Here is a 20,723-nt window from a genome sequence, read left to right as displayed (position 1 = left end):
CTGTGTTCCCATCAAATCTCACATGGAATTGCAATCCCCAGTGTAAGAGGTGGGGCCTGGTGGAAGGTGATTGGATCATATGGGTGGAATTCTCATGAATAGTTTAGCACCATGCCCTTGATGCTGTTCTCATGATAGCGAGTGAGTGAGTTATTGTGAGATCTGGTTGTTTAAAAGTCTACGGCACCTCCCTTCTCACTCTCTTCCTCCTGCTCCAGCCATGTGAAGATACCTACTTTCGCTTTGCCTTCCACCATGAGCAAAAGTTCCCTGAAGCCTCCCCAGAAGCAGAAGCTGCATACTTCCTGTATAGCCTGCATAACAATGAGCCAATTAAACCTATTTTCTTTATAAATTACCCAGTCTCAGGTATTTCTTTATAGCAATGTGAAAATAGGCTAATGCACTAGTCTATCAATTATTAAGGTAGAAACACTAAAATATCTGGTATAGTTGTGGATTTGCCCATTTTTTTCTTGCAGTTCTATCAGTTTTTTTTTAATGCATGTTGAAGTTCTAGCTTTTTGTTTAGTTCTCGAATTTCCATTTGGTACCCTTTTACTTATTTCTTTGCTGAGAGTTTCTATCTCTCAAGATTATTAACTTTATCTCACAGAAGATTGTTATAATAGTTGCATTAAAGTCTTTGACAGACTATTCCAAGGCTTAGGTCATCTTATGTTTGGCATCTATTTACTGTCTTTCCCCTTGAAGACAGTAAATTTTTCAGATTTTTCTCATTATTATGTCACATAATTTTGGATTGTATCCAGAACATTTTAGTTTCATCTTGCAAGTTTGTAGGTCCTGTTATAATATAAAAATGTTAATTTTCTGAGCAACTGATAATTAACATCATTAGCTTCAGACTGTCAAGAAATTTTGCCTTCAGTGGTGGTGGTCCCAATGTCAATTCTGTTTTCAAAGTCTTTACTGTGCTCTTTGGGCCAGGCTGATGCACGCTGCACTTGGAAAAGAGCCTGAAATTTCAGTCATAGTTTATATTGCAGTTCAGCCCTCACAATCTTTGCTATGCCTTAGTGTTGCCCCACACACACTTAGCTCAGGGTGAGTCCAAGAGTTATGTCATTACATACCCGAAATTTGGAATTCCATTTCTTCAGCTCTTTCGTCTCTAAATTTTCTCCCACACATTCCCATAATCAATGACCTTTTTCCCCTGGTATTTCTAGCCAGAAAGATTGAATCTTCTTAGATGTTTAGCCTCTCACAATGTCATGTACTCTTGAGTAAATAGGGTTACTTTAAGGTTAAGTGGCAAAAGAAAAGAGAATAAGAAAAATGTCATGGATTGTGCACACTCTGGACAATAGGAGCTTCTTTTTAGCTCCTCAGGCTAGAAAGACAAGCCTTCTCTCACGGTTTTAAGTTTTTGCTTTACTACCATACATCTATGCAGCTCAGTTACTGAGCTGCTCTGGGCAGGGTTTGGAGGTAAAAGATTAAAAAAAGGAGATGAGGGATTCTTCCCACATTCTCCAGCATACAGGAATAAAAGCAGGCCACCGCAGCCAGCAGGAGCGACCTGCTCTGGTATCCTTCAGCGCTGGGGAAGCTTTCTTCTTTCACTCTTCATAACAAATCTCGCTGCTGCTCACTCTTTGGGTCTGCACCCCTTGTATGAGCTGTAACACTCACTGAGAAGATTTGCAGCTTCACTTCTGAAGTCAGCGAGACCACGAACCCACCAGAAGGAAGAAACTACCTACGTATCTGAACATATGAAGGAACAAACTCCCGACACACCATCTTTAAGAACTGTAACATTCACCAGGAGGGTCTGTGGCTTCATTCTTGAAGTAAGTGAGACCAAGAACCCACCAATTGCGGACACACTGGGATTACAGGTGTGAGCCACCATGTCCAGCCTGTAGACCAATTATTTGAAAATCGTGTATGCATTCTCTTAACCAGAGAATGTAGGTGTCAGTATCCTGCTATTCTATAACACAAAGTTTCCTGAATTTCTGGAATATGTAATACCTTCACCTCTGAAGTTTAAGAAACTACATGAAGATTCCATTATTAAATTATAAATGTACAGTTTTCATGATAGTCTTCCTGTATTTTTAAGCAATAATAAAATGCTTCCAGAAAAAAAAAAAAAAAAAAATACGGGCCAGGTATGAATACTGCTGTGAAGAAAGAAAAAATTTTGCAATTTTAAAAGCTGAAGAGCTCCTGTATATCTAAAATACTAAAATCTTGCTACTGACAATAACACTAATATGTGAGTACAAGTGGTTTATTTGGAGGCAATCCTAGGAAACAGTGATAGGAGAGTAGGAGGAAGACAAAGCAAGGAGGAAAGGCAGTCTTGGGTGCGTTAATAGGCAGCTTATCACATGAGCAGCTAGAACTCCATCCAACTGGGGGCCTTTGGAAGAGAGCGTAGAACACATCTTATTCAGAGTTGTCTCACTTGAAAGAGGAAGGTTGAAGACTGCTCCTTGGACAATGCCTTCTCCATTTCCTCATCCTTCTCATCTGCCTGTGAATGGGCCAAGCCTGGTTCCCATTGCCTAAGAAAGTTCTCAAGGAAGATGCTCAAGTGCTTGCAGTAAGAAGCAATCAGCTTACAGGGGATGGTGAGGGCCACTAGCTTTGCCTCTGTCCTCTTTGTTTTTCAGTGTAGATGATAATTACAGGAGACTGATGTAGTCCTCAGCACAGGCCAAGAAGAGACTGTTAGAAGGAAAGTGGAGGAAGATCGATTATTCTGGTGACTCTTCACCATGTAATCTTATTGAGTATAAAGTCAACCCTGAAAAATGAAATCACGTCTTTTCTGTTTTAATATATGTATTGCCAATAATTAACACAGCCAACTAAAAGTTATGTTCTCTCCTTTTTCCTTTGTCAGTGGATGTTTTTACTGTGCTTTAGTTGCTTAAGAGTATCATTTACAACATGTCCATTCTAAGTCAAGCAAGAAAAAGAGCAGTTTGTTCAATCTTTTATCTCCACTATATTGGTTTAAAGGATCATCTCTCTCTACACCCTACAGTTGCCTTTAGTTCTACATTTATTGGAAGCAACCAACCCCAGTGGTGGCCTATTTAACACCAGCACAAAACCTAGAAGGTTTAATTGAAAGCACTGGCATTCAAGCTGTGCTTAGTAGCTTTCAGAAAAAAACTATGTATTTAAGACCGGTATTGAGTGGAACCCCATGGGTCTCAAGGCACAGAGCCCAGGGAGCAAGATCTGAAAGAGCGGAGAGAATGTCCAGTCATAAGTGATCACAATTGTGACTTAATAATACAGAATGAATAAATTCTTAATAGTTTGGATAAGGGACTGTCAAAATAAGATTAAAGTAGTCTTTCTTCTAATAATAACAAAAAGATTATAGCACCAACCTATTCCTTTTTTATAGCTGATAATTATTCACAGATACAGAGGAGATCAGCAAGGTTATTTTTCTGTCACTGCACTGCTTGACAACACATCTCAATTATTACCCTTTGTTCAGGACTAATGTCATTTTTCTCCCTGTAATACATACAGTTAGAAGATTTTTATGGCTGTAGTTTCTACCACCATGAAACTAAAATAGAGTCAGAAATTTTTATATAATTATAACTTCAGTGTTTAAAAAGTCCATGTCAGAATTGTTAAAGAGATATTATGCACTGAAAAATTAAAATAAAGGTACCAAATAAAAGCTTCGTGAAATAGGTAGGTATCACCTTGTCCTCATTAAGTAAACCAGAAATAGTTTCTGTATTGGTATTTTATTTTCAGGCTAATGTTTTACCAAATTGCTTTTTTTTGAGGCACTTTATATTTAAATGTGTGTTTTTATATATGTGTTTATATATGTTTTACATGTGTGTGTATATGTATTAACCCTTCTTACTCAAAATAATTCTCGAGAGAGATTACAAATACAACTAATTGGTCACTACTTTTCTGAACTCCACAGTCAGTATATACATTGGCTAAAAATTTTTAGTGAGTAAATAAACCATTCAAATAAAGAAAGACACAGATTCTCCACAGAGACCCAGTACACTACTGGGAAGACCACTGATAGATGTTAAATATCGAGTGAAAGATCATGTGAATAGCACACTCTGTATATTCGCACACTTAGTCATGACATTCATAAATATTGAACCCCCAACTGTGTGTGCAGAACTATCCAAAAGCTTTTGGGGAATACCAAGGAGCATCCTACTTCCCATCTTCACTTTTCTCCATAGCATTTATCATTGTCATGTATACTATACATTGTATTTCTTTGTTTCCTTTATTGTTCTCCCCTACTAGAGCAGAGGTCCCCAACCTTTTTGGCACCAGGGACTGATTTCATGGTGTTACCAGTAGAGGTTCTTGACTGCAAGCTGTCAAGGTTCTTGGCGTTTTGAACAAATAATTGGAAAAACGTGCAACAAAGCAAGGAAAGAACCAAGCAATGGAAGAACGAAAGCAGGGATTTACTGAAAATGAAAGTACACTCCACAGTGTAGGAGTGGGCCTGAGAAGTGGCTCAAGGGCCTGGATACAGGATCTTCTTGGGTCCAGATACCTGCTAGAGGTTTCCCACTGGCCACTTCATGCTCACCTCATGTAAATGAAGTGGTGGCCTGCAATTGGAGGAGTTGCGAAGTGGAGTTACAAAGTGACCTGAAGTGGAGTTAATGAAGTTCACACTCCTGTGCCAACATCTGATTGATTGCTTTTTGTAACCAATCAGAGGCTGAGGAGGAGTTACAAAGTTGCACTTCTGGGCAAAGGAAGACTGGACTGGCCGTCAATCTGATTGGTTGTAGACAGTCAATTTCCCATCTGCTTGACAGAAAAGGTCGGTGGGGGGGGGGTGGGTTGCAAAGGGAGTAGCCTCTGCTCCTTTTGTTACTTAGGCGTGGAAAGTTAGGGTTCTCCTTTCAATTTAATTCTAGGAAGTCAGCATGAAACGACCTTAGATTTCCTCGCTCCCGACCTATACTTCTACCTCAATGGAAGACACAATTTTTCATGGATGGCGGGGGGATGGTTTCAGGATGAAACTCTTCCACCTCAGATCATCAGGCATTCTCATAAGGAGTGTGCAACCTAGATTCCTCATATGTGCAGTTCACAACAGGGTTCGAGCTCCTATGAGAATCTAATGCCACCACTGATCTGACAGGAGGCCGAGCTCGGGAGGTAATGCTCACTCACCTGCCACTCAGCTTCTGCTTTGCAGCCCTGTTCCTAAATGGCCACAGACCGGTATCATGCGGGGTCCCCTGTTGGTATGGGTTGGGGACCCCTGTACTAGAGTACAGGTCCTTTGAAGTACAGACTACATCAGATGCTGTCAGCATACTCACTTTTATCCCCGGATATGGGTTGAATTGTGTCTCAAAAAAAATTATATGTTTGAAGTCCTAAGCCCCAGAACTTCAGAATGTAACTTTATTGGAAAAAGTCTTTACAGAAGTCATCAGTTCAAATGAGTTCACTGGGGTGGGGCTTTAATCCAATATGACTGGTGTCCTTATATAAAGGGGAATTTGGACAGACATGCACAGAGGGAAGACAAAGTGAAGATGGAGGAAGAGCACCATATGTAGGTGGAGGATTAGAACGATGTCTCTACGAGATAAAGGATGCCAAAGAAAATTGCTGGCAAACCACCAGAAGCTAGGAAAGGACAAGGGAAGATTCCTCTGCAGTTTCAGAGCAAGCCTGGCCCTGCCAACACCTTGATTTCAGACTTCGGGCCTGCAGAGATGTGGAACCTTGAGTCGCTGTTGTTCTAAGCCATCCAGTTTGTCGTGCTTCGTTACAGCAGCCCTAGGAAACTGACACACCGCCTCAGCTCTTTTTACTTCAGTCCACACTGGCCCACTTTTATTACGTATGATTATTTGCCTGCAAGCTTTTTCTAGTTGCTGGAGTTCAGATTTGCAGGAGGGTCCAGGAATTCATGTGGCCCCTCCCTGCAAGCAGCCCTGATGGGAGTTGGTGAGACTATAAACCTCCCAGCTCCCTCACCCGTCAAGTGTGGTAATACTGAGAAAGGCGTTTCCTCGGGTTCCCTAATAGGTTGAAGCTCTGGTTGGCCCCAGTGTTTAACCTTCTGGAAGACATACCTCTTCCTTGCTTACTCTTCTTGCTGTCCCACTTCCCCCACACCTGTACTGGTGTTTCCTGACATCACTTCTCCAATAAACTGCCTGCAGATGAACCCGTATCTCCGGGTCAGCTCCAAGAGGAGTGCAGCCTTAGACAGAGTTTCTGTAGCTCAGTGTGAATTCTCCGGACTAAAAACAGTGCCTGGCAAGTGGTGGGTGTTGAATATATATTTATGGATGAGAGAATTCATGAAGTAGAATACTTATCAATTCACTTGCCCTCAAAGATTCCGGAAGTTAGTGATCAAATGCAGAGTGAGTAAGAGCAGGTGACCTGTTGCAACAGCAATGCAAGAGAGTCCACAGGAGAGTTTGAGGTTACAAGCTACATGAAGAGTATAGACAACAAGCACCCTCAGGACCTTAAGTGCAAGAAGAGAGCACAGAGGGCATTAGTAGGCTCACAAGTCTTCTCTGAAGGGCGGTAGTCTTCTGCTGAAGGGCATATGCCACATACTCACTATTAGAGAAAGACTTTTGCCGACCTTCCTAACCAATAGGTGTTCTATAGTAGAAGAGACTATCCCTAAGCAATGTTATAGTTGTGCAAAATGCACAAAGCTTGCCAGTCCCAAGTTCCACAGCAATTCACTAGCTGAACCAAAATGAAAGCTGAGGTATTATTTTTAGAGAGAACTTGATTTGACTCTGGTTAATTCAAATCAATGTGCATTAATCAGATTTACATGAATTTCTAAACACTAATGCATGTGAGGTTGGGGAGCCTTCTTATTGTGAAATTTAGAGGAGTAGTAGAAGAAAATCCATTGGCATGACTTAAAATAGACACCTTTAAATACATCACTGTAATTACTATTAATTTCTATCTCCATCACTACCACTCCCTACTAAAACCAGTAGCTATATGATAGGTACTGTGCTCAGAGTTTATGTGAATTTTCTCATTTAATCACCATAACTATGCTGAGATAGGAATTTTTATGTGCAGATGAAGATCCTGCATAGAAAATAACAGAGCTGAGATTCAAATGCAATTCTGTCTGATTCTAATGCAATGCCCATGTGCAAAAATGTTGAGTGTGAAATGTAATATGAGTGTTTTCTTAATCTTTTTTATCATTTCCAGTTCTGTTCAAGGAATTGAGATCAGGCCTTAAAAGCTGTGAGTTGTTTTGTCTAGTAGATAGTGACAGAGAATTCATAGTTCTGTAGTTCAGCATGTGTTATAAAAGGCAAAATATGGCAGACAGTATTTTCTAAAGATGACCACACCATTGTATGTCACATCCCACATCCTTATCCTACGATATGATTTTGACACTCCTCCATTGAGAGTTAGAGTCTATGTCTCATCCTCAGGCAATAGAAAGCAATATAGCTTTTCCTGATACTATTCTTTGGGGCATACACTTTGAGAACCCTGAGCCAACAGGTAAGAAGTTCATCTACTGAATGAAGCTGCGAGGTGGGGCAATCACATGGAGATCTATAGAAACAGAGAGCTACGCCTTAGGAGCCCCAGCCTCACCAACACTATTAGAGTCTTTCCACCATCAACAGGCAGACAGGCCAAGGAGTAGGGTTTTAGGTTTTTTCATCTTGCAGCCCTCTTTCCAGTGGAAGACATGTGAGGAGAGTGGAGCTTTTCCCCATCAAGTTCTGCTGATAATTTGTAAGCAAAGTAATTCTACTGTTTTAAGCCACTACATTTTTGGGTAATTTATTATGCAGACAGAATAAGAGGAGCATAAAACAAAAGTACTTAACTAAGAGAAAGCCAGCCTAATGCAAATGAATCATCCCTCCTTAAAATTTTCCTGAAAATGCATATGAGGAAAATGTCAACATGGGCTTACTGCATTTATCTTTTTCCCCTCTGTTCATGACATAACTTAAATCCTGGAAGTCTACCTTCAATCGGAAGTGAAGTGGATTTGAAGAGCTTTCAACTTGGCCTCCAGGGAAGGTTCTCCTCCTCAAAGTTACTGAGTCTTAAGACTTTGATCAATTCTGAGATAGATAGCAATGTCTCAGGTCAAGAATGAACCCTATTTTTCAGCTCTGCAGAAAAGGTTCACAGCCTCTAGTCACAGATACAGCTGGTTGAGGTTAATGCTCTTATCCTTTGGTTTGGGGAGGATTTATGTCAAGATTTAGGCTGATTCATCTTTGAGATTAATAACATGAGGATGTACCCCAAGGAAGATCTAACCAAAATGCAATAATGGGAACGTCCCAGTATGAAACCTGGCAATACCTCTGCCGAATTCACAGACTGTCAATTCAACCCTTTCATACTACCTAATCCAAGAATATATGCTGTCTTTGTTCATTTATCTCATTTTCTATTTAATAGGAAGATCCTAAACTTTCTAATTAGTTTGACTACATATCTTAATAACATTAAAATACCAGGAGAAATAGCCTGTGTGCACTGATAGACTATTTAAGATCCATTTGGACACTGGTGACATTCATAAGAAATATTACATTTCCACAGCCCTTAGGCCACAAAAATTTTTCTCAGCCCATTTGTTTTCATCTCTACCCTCATTCCCTATTTGAAGAAGGGGAAAGATGGAACTTTCCTGTATGGGCTCATTTCCAGCTCTAGTCATTCTGTTACTTACTTTTCTCTGGCCCTGTTAGTCTCTTGTGGTTCCTTGAATAGAGCAAGAATATGTTGGCTTCATGACCTTTGCACTTGCTCTTCTTTCAGCTAGGATACTCTTCTGGTTTGCTCTCTCTCTCTCTCTCTCTCTAAAGAGCCTTCTGTTGTGTAGGAACGACCATGGGTTTGTGGGTTACTATTCATCTTGGTAGAGGGAGTACTTGCTACCTAATTTTGGGTTCTCAGAAAACAAAACTTGAAACAATTATTTAAATTTATTCAGGAGGGGACCTCAGAAAATATCAGTAGGATAATAGAAAAATGAAAAAGGGAAAGGAAATCAGTCAATGAAATGTGTGTTATCAAGCCAGTTCCCACCGTGAGCAACCAGGGCTTACTCCCACTTAGAAACTCTAGGCACACAGTTATCCCACGCAAGGAGTAAAGAAACTGAAGTGTTTATTTACCATAGGTTGAGGGCTCCTCCCAGCATTTGTGCCCAGGCAGAGCAACCTCTGGAAGGCAGAGAAAGCCTCAGTCAGGGAGGAGTAGCTGCTACTACAGAAATCAGGCCAGTGTGCAAAGAAATGCTGAGTGTCATATGGACGGGACACAAACAGCATCTGCCAGGCCACCGCTGGGAACTATTTGTGAAAGTACTATGCCAGTTTAAAGGACTAGTGATTATGCATATTTGGTATAAAAAGTCCAGGCTTCCTGGAAGAGCTGTCATTTGATGTGAATCTTAATAGATGCTTTTGCTTCCCATCAGAAACCATAAGCTTTCTCCCACAAGGGAGGCCAAGAGTCTAGAAAACGTCTTTCCAGGCAGAACGAAGAGGAGGAACAAAGTGGGGGCTCTCTGGGAAGCAGGGACTCTCTGGTTCTCTGGACACAAGTGGGAAGCACTGCTCATCACTAGCAGAAACAGCACCCTGTAGATACGTTCACAGGGTGAAATATTTTTATTTAAAAAGATGCTAAAAAAATCTTGAAGGAATGAATGAGGCAATATAATAAAAATAAGAGAAACAAAATGAGGGCAAAATATGAAGAGATATTTCACTGAAGAAAATATACGAATGGCAAATAAGCATATAAAATGTTCAACATCATTAACCATTAGGAAAACTCAAATAAAGACCATAATGAGGTATCACTACACACCTGTTGGAACAACTCAAACTTTAAGGGAATGATAATACAAAATGCTGGTGAAGATGCAGAAAATCTGGGCCTCTCATACGTTGCTGGTGGGAATGTAAGATAGTACAGCAACTCAGAAAAACTGCTTGATAATTTCTTTACAAAAATAAAGGCAACTAAGTATATACTCTCTATACAACCCAGCAATTGCAATCCTGGGCATTCATCACATCAAAATTAAAACTTATGTCTGTACAAAAACCTATATGTGATTATTCATAGCAGTTTTATTTGTAATATCCAAAAATCAGAAGCAATCAAATGTCCCTCGAGAAGTAAGTGGTTAAACAAGCTGTGGAGTATGATACTGTGAAATATTCCTTGGTAATAAAAAAAAGTAAACTATTGATCCAAGCCACAACCTGGATGATTCTCAAGGGCATTATGCTAAGTTTTTTAAAAGCCATTCTGAAAAGGCTACATATTATATTATTCCATTGATATAATATTATCAGAAAGGCAAGACTGTAGAGATAGAAAACAGATTAGTGGTTACCAGACATTAGAAATGGTGGAGAGGAGGGAGTTGAGTATGACTACAAACACACAGCATAAGAGAGTTCTTTTTGGTAGTGGAATAGTTCTGTATCTACATCATGTGGTTGTTATGAAAGTCTACCCATGAGATTAAAATGATATAGAACTATACCTGCACACTGTAGCAGTGTCCATGTCTTGGTTTTGCCATTGATATATATTTTTGATGTCTATATATTTTTTGAAATAGATAGATGGATAGGTAGGTAGATAGATAGATAGATAGATAGATAGATAGATAGATAGATAGATAGCTTGTTTGGAGGTTCGAGCAGGGGAGTGCAGCTACTCATATGCCCTTGACTGAAGACCGGTCCTCCTCTGTCGGGGAGGGTCATCCTCTTCGACTGAGCATGCAGCTTTGGGAAGGACGCACATGGAATGGTGAGGGAGGAAGGGGACACCCATCTAGCCAGTCAGGTCAGCCGAATCCACCCTGGTGATCAATGGGGTGAAAGATGCCACAGCCAGATTGCCCTCACATCAGATAGATGACTGATAGGTAGAGAGAGAGAGAGAGAGAGAGAGAGAGAGAGAGAGAGAGAGAGAGAGAGAGAGAGAGAGAGAGAGATGTAATGATGTAAAATGTAACCACTAAGAAAAACTGAATGAAACCTACATGGAACCTCTCTGTGCCATCTTTGCAATCTCTTGGGAGGCTATAATTATTTCAAAATAAAAGACTTGAAAAAATACTAAGGATCTTCAGCCAGTTCACACAGTCAAATCTAAAAGTGAACAGCGTTGCTTGGCCATGATTGTAAATTTTCTACTCTTGTTATTGAACAGAACGAAAGTTTCCCAGGGGGCACATTAAGAGGGTAGAGCCTGCTGGATCTTCAGAAAGTGTCCCCTCGTAAGCAGTACCTGGATCAAGAAACACACCCTTATCTTTTTCTGCCATTGTCCCCCATCCCTATAAGGGTCACTACTATCTTTACTTCAAACCACATAGGTACATTTTGCTTATTTGTGTGTCTTATATTAGATGAACCAATATACTTTTTAATGAGAATTCTAGTTATTTTCAATGTACCTATTACATTTTTGCATAAAACAGTGAATTGTCCTCCTCAGCTTAAACCCATAACTTAAAAAAAAGAACCAAGTCACCTAGTCCAGGAATAGGTATTGATTCATTTACACTCAGTGATGTAAAAGTCATTTGCTCATCAACTTCTACCTAAGTATACCTCCCTAGGGATGAGGGAAGGAGGAAAAGGATCAGGCTTTTTGACATAATTATGTGTGAAGTACAGTTATTTGCACCTTCACTTTTTCAGTTCAGCGATGGGAAGTGAATCGCTGAAGATGTTTTGATTGTCTGAACAAGATCCAATTTCAAGCTAATCTGGGTAATGTGTGTATTCTACATGTAGACATAATTTGTTTTTGAGAAATGACTACTAAAGGAAGTTCCTCAAATTGACAGAAAAAATTGTTCAGTGTATCTCTCAAACGGAAATGGAGGCTAATATTGTGGTCCCTTGTCTGACTCAGTGACCTGGAGTTGTAAATGCCCTTCATTAGGCCTCGTTAGCTTTCACTGGGTCTGAACATAAGTCATTGAGATGAAAGACCTCAAAAGATCCTTATTTTTCTGAAGGCTTTTGCCATCTGGCAGAAAAGATTCCTTCCTTTGGAACAAATTTGTTTTACAGGAATAAAGAATAACAGGAAGTGTACTCAAGATATACACCCATATGTGATAGCCTGTAACATCAGGCAGATAAGCTTCTAGTTGAATGTTAACTATGAAATCAAAACATCTTTGATAAGTCACTTCCTCTCCCTGTCCCCACAGCACTCATGCTATAAATAAACACATTTGTATGTAACTGTTGAAAAAAGTACCCCAATGTCAACTCTACATTTTGATTTTAAGTTTTAGATTATCAATTTGGTGTGATATATAAAATAATTAGTACTTACCTTTTGTCACTTTCAGCTTCTTTAAAAATCTGTAGTGCCTTAATACATTTCATCTATTATCCAGAATATAATTTTGAATACTCCCTTCCCCACCATATTGAAAAATCAATGTTTTAAATCTACCTTTGAGTGACATATTCTATGCAGTTGACAAGCCTAGCTTCCTGTCTTTGCATTTTCCTTTTCTTTTTCGCTTTGGTATTTTAGGGTAAGTTGAATGCCAGAAAGCAAAAGAAAATATCATAGCAATGGATTAATTAATACTAAACTTTCCTTATTATCAAGTAGATGGCCAGGAGTACATTAGGAACAATCTTGTACAACAGAAAGGAAAACAGTCATGTAGAATACATTTTTTTTTTTCTCATTGCTTATCAAGGGAAAAATCTATTTCCAAAAAAGAGAAGGCAAAATCAATGTCAGTTCTGCTTTTTACTGCTGTACTTTAATTGGACCAGTGGTAAAAATGAGTTGACCTTTTAGGACCATTGATTTCATTTGGATGTATTTATTGCCCATAATATTAGCTGTCTCCTAAATTTCAATAAAAACGATAGTCAATAAGATCGATCTGTGTGATTCAAAATATTTTCCAATTAAGAAAACATGGCAGTTGTTATTATTGTTACTGTTGTGACTATTATATATTTAATTATTACTTTGTGCAAAAAAAATAAATAAATCCAGCACCTTCTCCAAGTTCAACACCTGCTTTTCTCTAATGGAGTTCTAAGGAAAATTGAGACTCCCTAGAAGAATGAAGCAACCTGGGAAAAGAGTCACATAAAACCCAAGATGCTTTCAGGACACATGTTTTATTAAATGCAGAAATCAACGTTCCAAGTGAATTATTGGTTTGGATTGAAAAAAATGTCAATGGTTCAGTTTTGTTTCTGTCCAGTAGATTTGGAGAATATATACTTTGTTCCTCTATTTTCAGTCCAGTTAAAAATATTTGAGACCAGGCATGGTGGCTCAGGCTTGTAATCCCAGCACTTTGGGAGGCCACGGTGGGAGCATCACTTGAGCTCAGGAGTTTGAAAGCAGCCTGGGCAATTTAGCAAGACCCTGACTCTACAAAAAATATGTGAAAAATTTAACTGGGTGTTTTTTGCCACCTGCCAGTAGTCTCAGCTATCTGGGAGGCTGAGCTGGGAGGATCGCCTGAGCTTAGGATTTTGAGGCTGCATTGAGCAATGATTGTGTCACTGCACTCCAGCCTGGGCAACAAGAGAAACTTTGTTTCTCAAAAAAAAAAAAAAAAAAAAAAAAAAAAAAAAAAAAAAAAAAAAAAAACAGAAAAACAAAAAACTAAAAAAACTGTATATATCTACATACATACATACACACACACACACACACGTAAGTTTAATCGTGCACTTTGTGATTCATTTGACTGATATTCTGGTTTTTATTAAGTTCAAACAACCTTTCCAAAGGGGTTTGCATTTTTATAAGCAACTGAAGACTGAAGAAAAGTTTTATGTTAATGTAGCTACCACTGAAAAGTGCGTGTGTGTGTGTGTGTGTGTATGTATGTGTGTGTGTGAAACAGGGGGATTTATGTGTAGGAAATTTTTAATAAGGGAAAACTAGTGTATTTTTAGAGAATGTCAGAGTTAGGCCTCAGGGCTCTGTCTCAAAGTACAGTTTCAAAAGCTTTATCTTAATCCTTTAGATCTTACAGCTTATTTATACTACTTAAGAACATTTCTCTTTCCTTATGCAGAGCTGTGGGAACAAAAGAACCACTACCACAATAAAAATAGTTGAATTCAGAGATGCCTTTCCTTGTGTTCAAAGAAGAAAGCGGTAACCTGTCCACATGGCCTGAAAGTCTATGAGCTTTACACAAAACTGCTGCATTTTGAGGTTTCTTGAAAGAGTTATTAATGTTTTGATAACTTTTTAACTTTCCTTTCCCGTTTTCCTGCACTGCACCTTTTATTATTGGACTATGCTATTTAGTGACATGAAAGGAAATCGAAGTCTTGAGCTTCATGACACACAGCTTGGTTTAAAATAGCTCTTCTACTTTTAAACTGTATATACAGGTTTATCTTATTTTTGACAAGGTTTTGCAAACATTCTTGATCCTATTTGACTTTGTGACATTGGATTTGAAGTCTTTCTTCTGGAGGTTATGTTAGGACAGTACACGATATGTGAAACTGAGCTTAAGATTTTATGCCCCAGCCTTTTATTACACTGTAAGTGTTCTTAGCATTTAAACACATTTCATAATCTAAATCTAAGCTTTTTTTGAGTAAGCATGATATTCCTTTACTAAGTTTATCACCAAACCATATGTCAAAAAAATTCTTTTAATTTTTTCCTCTAGAATTACAATGTTCCAACTCAAGGAGAATGCTGCTTTTTGATGAAGGAAATTGGAAATAGATATTGACCATGACTCATTTTATGGGGATAGTTCATTAACTGCTTAATAGTGCCAATAATTCTTTGTGCATAAGGACCTCTTTTTAATGAAAAATCAATTAAGTGTCTTGTACATGATAATGTTATACCTTATTATTTATTGATTAATAAGCTGAAGGATGACAAAAAGATATTATTCAATATAGTCAACAAAACAATTTGTGTTTTATTGATCACAAAAGTATATTTTGGAAACCTAACATACAAGCATTATATTTATTCATTTCACAAATAATGTGGTATTCAAGTACTTGCAATTCTTAGTAATGATTTTTTAGTCCCCTGAAGACCCACAGCATCATCTCCACAATTTCACAAAGTCGGATTTCTTTAATATATGTATATATGCACGTACATATTTAAAGGATATACTCACAAATATAGAGAGATAGATGAAGGCAGATTTCATGTTCCCCTCAGCTTGACTAAGTTTTAGACAGGTTTCTTTCTGACCATAGATCCCTGACTTCCCTTTTCTTAGAGCACTCACTTTAGAAAACTTGTAAGTGCAAATTGTTTCTTTCCCCCTTTGAAATGTATATAAATCTTTTTTAAAGCCTCTTGGCAGTATGGAGACCCAGGGAATGTCTTCTTCCTCAAGGACCTGGGAGCTATTCTTCAGAAATAGAAGCAGCAAGGAAGATCATGCCCTTATTTCCCAGTCTCTGTATGAGGATAGAAGCCCAAATTCAGCCTTGTTCCAACCTGTAAAACTATCTACTGTCATGAAGATACAAGAAAATTTACTTTTCATTTGGAAAACACTTAGCAAACACAGGTGGCCTACAACCCCTCATCCCAACTCTTAAAAACTCTCAACCCTTTTCTCAGCTGAGTTGGGTGCTGGCCTCTCTCCTCTATTGCAATAGGCTTAAATAAAATCTTTTGTTCTTGTTTAACTTAATCTGGTGTAACTTTTTTGACAAAATATGCCACAAGAGAAATAGCTGAATCAGTGACAATTTCTTCTTGTCAGTAAGTAAGAAAGCTGTAACTCTCTCACACAGACTTCAAAGACTATTGGACTTTATATAAAATTACTGCATATTTGAGGTTTCTCAAAAGAGTTATTAATATTTCAGTAACTTTTCAACTTTTCCCTTTCTGCCTTTATTATATGTATATATACAGTATGTCATATATATAATATAATACTTGTTATATAATATATAATAATATTTATGTAATAGTATACATTATTAAATTATGTAGCATAATCTGTTATACTATAATATAATATGTAACATATTATTCTATTATACATTAATAACATAATATATCATTTGTTATTTAACCTACTATATGATGTATATGCTATATTATGAAGGGTGAAAGGAGAAAGAAAAGTTGAAATTTCACTCTTTATTATATAACATATACAATACATACAACGGATTCTCATTATTCACAGTAGTTATGCTCTATAAAGTCACTGCAAAGACTGAATCAGCAAATAGTGAACCATTGCTCCTAGGGAAAATACACGATTAGGTTTCTGAGAGTCTCTGGTCACAACATTTTCACCAACCCACAAATACATAACTTTGCTGTATGTGTTTTCTGTTGAAAGACACCTTATTTAACATATATTGTTGCTTCATTAACATTGAACTCACAGTCTACAGCACTATAACTCAGGCCTAAGCGAAGCTTATTTAACACACATATGTTCTCCATAAGGCACGTCACAGTTTTCTTGCACTTAGAAACACTTCAGCAGTATGCTTGGGATCCATTTTAAACAGCAAAAGTACCAACAAAAAAAGGACAAGAATGTGAAAAACATAGTAATAAATACACCACAAAAAAGGCCCTTGTTTATAGTATGAAAGCTGAAAGAAGTCAGAGCAGCGCTTTGTTCAACCTCCACTGGAAATGTATGCATTGAGCTATGCTAATTTTTTTTTTTTTTTTTTTTTTTTTTGACAGAGTCTCGCTCTGTAGCCCAGGCTGGAGGTCAGTGGTGCGATCTCGGCTCACTGCAAGCTCCGCCTCCCGGGTGCACGCCATTCTCCTGCCTCAGCCTCCCAACTAGCTGGGACTACAGGCGCCCACCACCACGCCCAGCTGATTTTTCTGTATTTTTAGTAGAGATGGGGTTTCATCATGTTAGCCAGGATGGTCTTGATCTCCTAACCTCGTGATCCACCCGCCTCGGCCTCCCAAAGTGCTGGGATTACAGGCTTGAGCCACCGCGCCCGGGCGAGCTATGCTAATTGTTTGCCTCTCTGTGCATGTTCACAAAAAAGTAAAAAAAAAATTCTATAAGTACTGATCTGGGATTACAAATACATATTACCAGGCAAATTAAAAAATGTGGACTCTGTAAGTAATGATGATCAACTGTGTATATGCACTTGAAGCACATATATGTGTACATATATACATCGGTTATATATTATTTTATGTTAAAAAGATGTATATCCACACATATATTTGTTATATATTTATATGTTATATATAATTAGTTTTTTATGTGTGTGTGTGTGTATGTGTGTGTGTGTGTGTATATATATATATATATATATATATATAGAGAGAGAGAGAGAGAGAGAGAGAGGGAGAGGGAGAAAGGAGAGAGAGAACCAGATTGCCTCATGATTCTGCTTCTCTGATTAATCGAAACCCTGACTGAACCAGGGTTCCGGTGTGTATTTAAAAACATCATTTTGAGAAGGGCTTCTAGGCTTCACCAGACCACCAGTGGGGACCATGTCTCCAACAATCCCCTGCTCTAGGGCACATGGTCAACTTCCCCAAATATGCCCAAACTTTTCTTATCTTGTCTAGAATCCATCCCAGTATACAACATGTTATGTCTGCTATGTTACTATAGACATAGACATATTCAAAATAGGGTGAGCCACTTAGTTAAGAAGAAACAAATGGCTTACCAACACTCTCAGTCAGAAAGAAAACAGCCAGGGGCCTTGAAGAATCAGCTGGTTGGTGAGAGAGAGGATCTACTACGTATTCCTTTCAAACCAGTCAGAACCCCAAGCCAATTACACTACCCTCTTCAAAGCCCTGTAACACAAATGTTTTCGATTTCCAGGCGCAGTAATGATAATTAATTACTTATTCATAAGAAATGCAAATCTTCTGATTCCTTCTTTAAATATGTTAAATGTCAAGTAGCAGGTGGTTTTCAATTCAGTAAACAAACTGTGTTTGCTTGGATGGATGCAAACAGTGCCACAGCTACACTTACATCTCTCCTGGCTGAGTGAATGCTTCTATATCTTCTAATTTTGTTAAGCCAGATATAGACAGTTTTGAAAGCAGGTTCCAAAGTTATCTTACAAAGGCACCAGAAGGCCACATCAGCTTCTATATATCTTTGATAGTAATGACAAACACAGTGATGGACTTTTCTAGAAAGCCAAACAAAAGAGTAACTTTTTTAGAGAAAATGGGACATGAAAATAAGGCAATGTGTGAACCAGGTTTGGATCCTGGAACAGGAAAAAAAAAAAGCTGGTGTACAGGGCATTTTTATAAAAATGAACAAAATCATGTCCTTTGCAGCAACTTGGATGCAGCTGGACGCCATTATCCTAAGCGAATTAACACAGAAACGGAAAAACCCAACACCACATGTCCTCACTTATAATGGGAGCTAAACATTGGGTACACAGGGACACAAAGATGGGAACAATAAACACTGGGGACTCCAAAAGCAGGGAGGGAGGGAGAGAGGGAGGAAAGGGCTGAAAAACTACATAAACGGTATTATGCTCACTACCTGGGTGATGGGATGAATTCTACCCCAAACCTCAGTGTCACACAATATACCTATGTAACAAACCTGCACTCCTGAATCTAAACTAAAAGTTGAAACTAAAAAGGGTGTGATTGATTGGAGTAATTTAAATAATATCTGTTGATAGAATGTTAGTATTATATCAATATTAAACCTCTTGAATTTGATAATGTACCGTAGTTATGGAAATGAAGAGCCTTGATCCTAGGAAACACACACTGAAGAATTACGGGTAAATGGGCATAATTTCTGCAATGTGTTTGCAGTGGTTCGGAAAAAATGTGTCTCTGTGTATGTGTGTGTGTATATGTGTGTTTGTGTGTGTGTGTAAAGGGAGTGAGAGTAATAAAACAAACATGGCAAAGTGTTAACAGTGGGTGAGTCTGGATGAATGGTATGTGAAATGTCTTTTCATTAGTCTTGCAAGTTTCCCGTAAGTTTGTAATTATATAAAAATTACAAAGTAGAAAACCAATACCTCTACTTTACAAAAATGCAGGCATAACTCAAAATGCCTTCAGTATTACATGCTCATTTACTACTTAGTTGTTCCAATAGTCAAGAGCAGCCATTATTATCTCCAAGCTCTAAAAAAAAGAAAAAAGAAAAAAAGATACTTATAGTAATTACCTGCCTCCCAGCTGCCCTTTATTCTCACAATAACAGATAAGATTGACTGTCTACCAGCATGAAGAAAGCTACATAAATTAAGCAACTCTTCTGTTCTAGTTATTATTGTTCATAACAAATCACTCTAAAATGTAGTGTCTTAAAACAACAATTAATTTCTTACCTCTCACAGTGTCTATGGAGAGGAATTCAAGAGGGACTTTCTTGGATATTTCTGGCTTGGAGTCTCTGGAACAGCCAGGAGCTGAGGCAGCTGGGTGCTGGATTGGGTCTCTCTCTCTCTCTCACTCTCTTTCTCTCTCTTGCTCACTCTTTCTGTCTCTTTCTCTCTCTCTCTCTCTCCCTCTCTAAGTAGTTTCAGGACCTTTCCATGTTCTCTTTCCACATGGACTAGATTGGGCTTCCTCACAACATGGCATGGTGGCCTCAAGGCAGCTGAATTGTTCAAATGGTGGCTTAGGAATCTCAGAAGCTGTCCTGAGAATCAGGTCTATGTGGTCTTTTATAAAACAGCTTCAGAAATCCATAGAGTTTCTTCTAACACAGTCAGAAGCCTGCCCAGATTAAGGGGACAAAACATAGACCCCACTTGCCATGGGCTAGGTCAGAATATTTGTGTCCCCTTCAAATTCATAGGTTGAAACCTAATTACCAATGTGATGGTGTTAGGAAGTGGGGCTTTGTGGGGATGATCAGATCATGAGGGCTTGGGAACAGTGCCCTTACAAAAGAGGTCCCAGAGAGCTGCCTTGCCCCTTCCACCATGTGAGAAGACAGAGAGAAGCCACCGTGTAGGAATCAGGAAATAGAATCTCACCAGACATTGAATTTATTGGTGCCTTCATCTTGGACTTCTCAGCCTTCATAACTGTAAAAAGTAAATTTCTGTTGTTTATAAGCTACCCAGTTTATGACATTTTGTTATAGAAGTCCAAATGAGCTAGGACCACCACTTTTTGATGGCAGGATAGTCAAACTCACATTGTAACAAGAACATGTGAGATGAGAGACCTTCTTATAGTCAGTTTGAAACTACAATCTGTCACATCTGTCTAATATACATTTGTGAAATCAGATCATCATGAATGACCTCAAGTGAAATCTATTCCTAGATTATTTGTAGTCTCAAGGCCTGTGGAGAGACAGACTTTTCTCAGTAACAGAGAGTGCCCAAATCAATGCTTTTGGTCTGTTTCATTTCTAGAGTTTCTAAATGTCTTGTCTACATATCATAATGTTTCTGAGTAAAAAATCACACATGCGTGCTCCAAATTACTGCAGGTATCCTTGGATCACATAAGCCTTCTAGGATAGTGGTGCAAGACCAGATGGAGTCAGTGTCTTAATTGTGAGTGCTCTTGAAAGCAGAGCCTGTGACAAGCCTTTGGTACAAGTAGTTTATCGGGAAGTTCTCTCAAAGATCAGGAGTGAGGGCAACAGAGAACGTAACGGGGATAGGAGGAAATTCAATCCAACAATCCATTATGGAGTTGTA

General features: G+C 38.5%; 1 long non-coding RNA gene across 1 annotated transcript in view; it reads right to left on the bottom strand.

Annotated features, from left to right (window-relative positions):
• Nucleotides 1-2,250: 2,250 nt before the first annotated feature.
• Nucleotides 2,251-20,723, bottom strand: part of LOC104655762 — a 61,234-nt gene continuing 42,761 nt past the window's right edge. Inside the window, exon 2 of the long non-coding RNA XR_747021.1 lies at nucleotides 2,251-2,706. This is a non-coding gene — a long non-coding RNA (uncharacterized LOC104655762). The remainder of the gene's footprint in view (nucleotides 2,707-20,723) is intronic.

The sequence above is a fragment of the Rhinopithecus roxellana genome, chromosome 13 (assembly GCF_007565055.1).
Source record: "Rhinopithecus roxellana isolate Shanxi Qingling chromosome 13, ASM756505v1, whole genome shotgun sequence".
In the NCBI taxonomy this organism is placed as follows: Eukaryota; Metazoa; Chordata; class Mammalia; order Primates; family Cercopithecidae; genus Rhinopithecus; species Rhinopithecus roxellana.
Note: the sequence above shows the minus strand (reverse complement) of the source record. Positions and strands in the feature narration are given on the sequence as shown.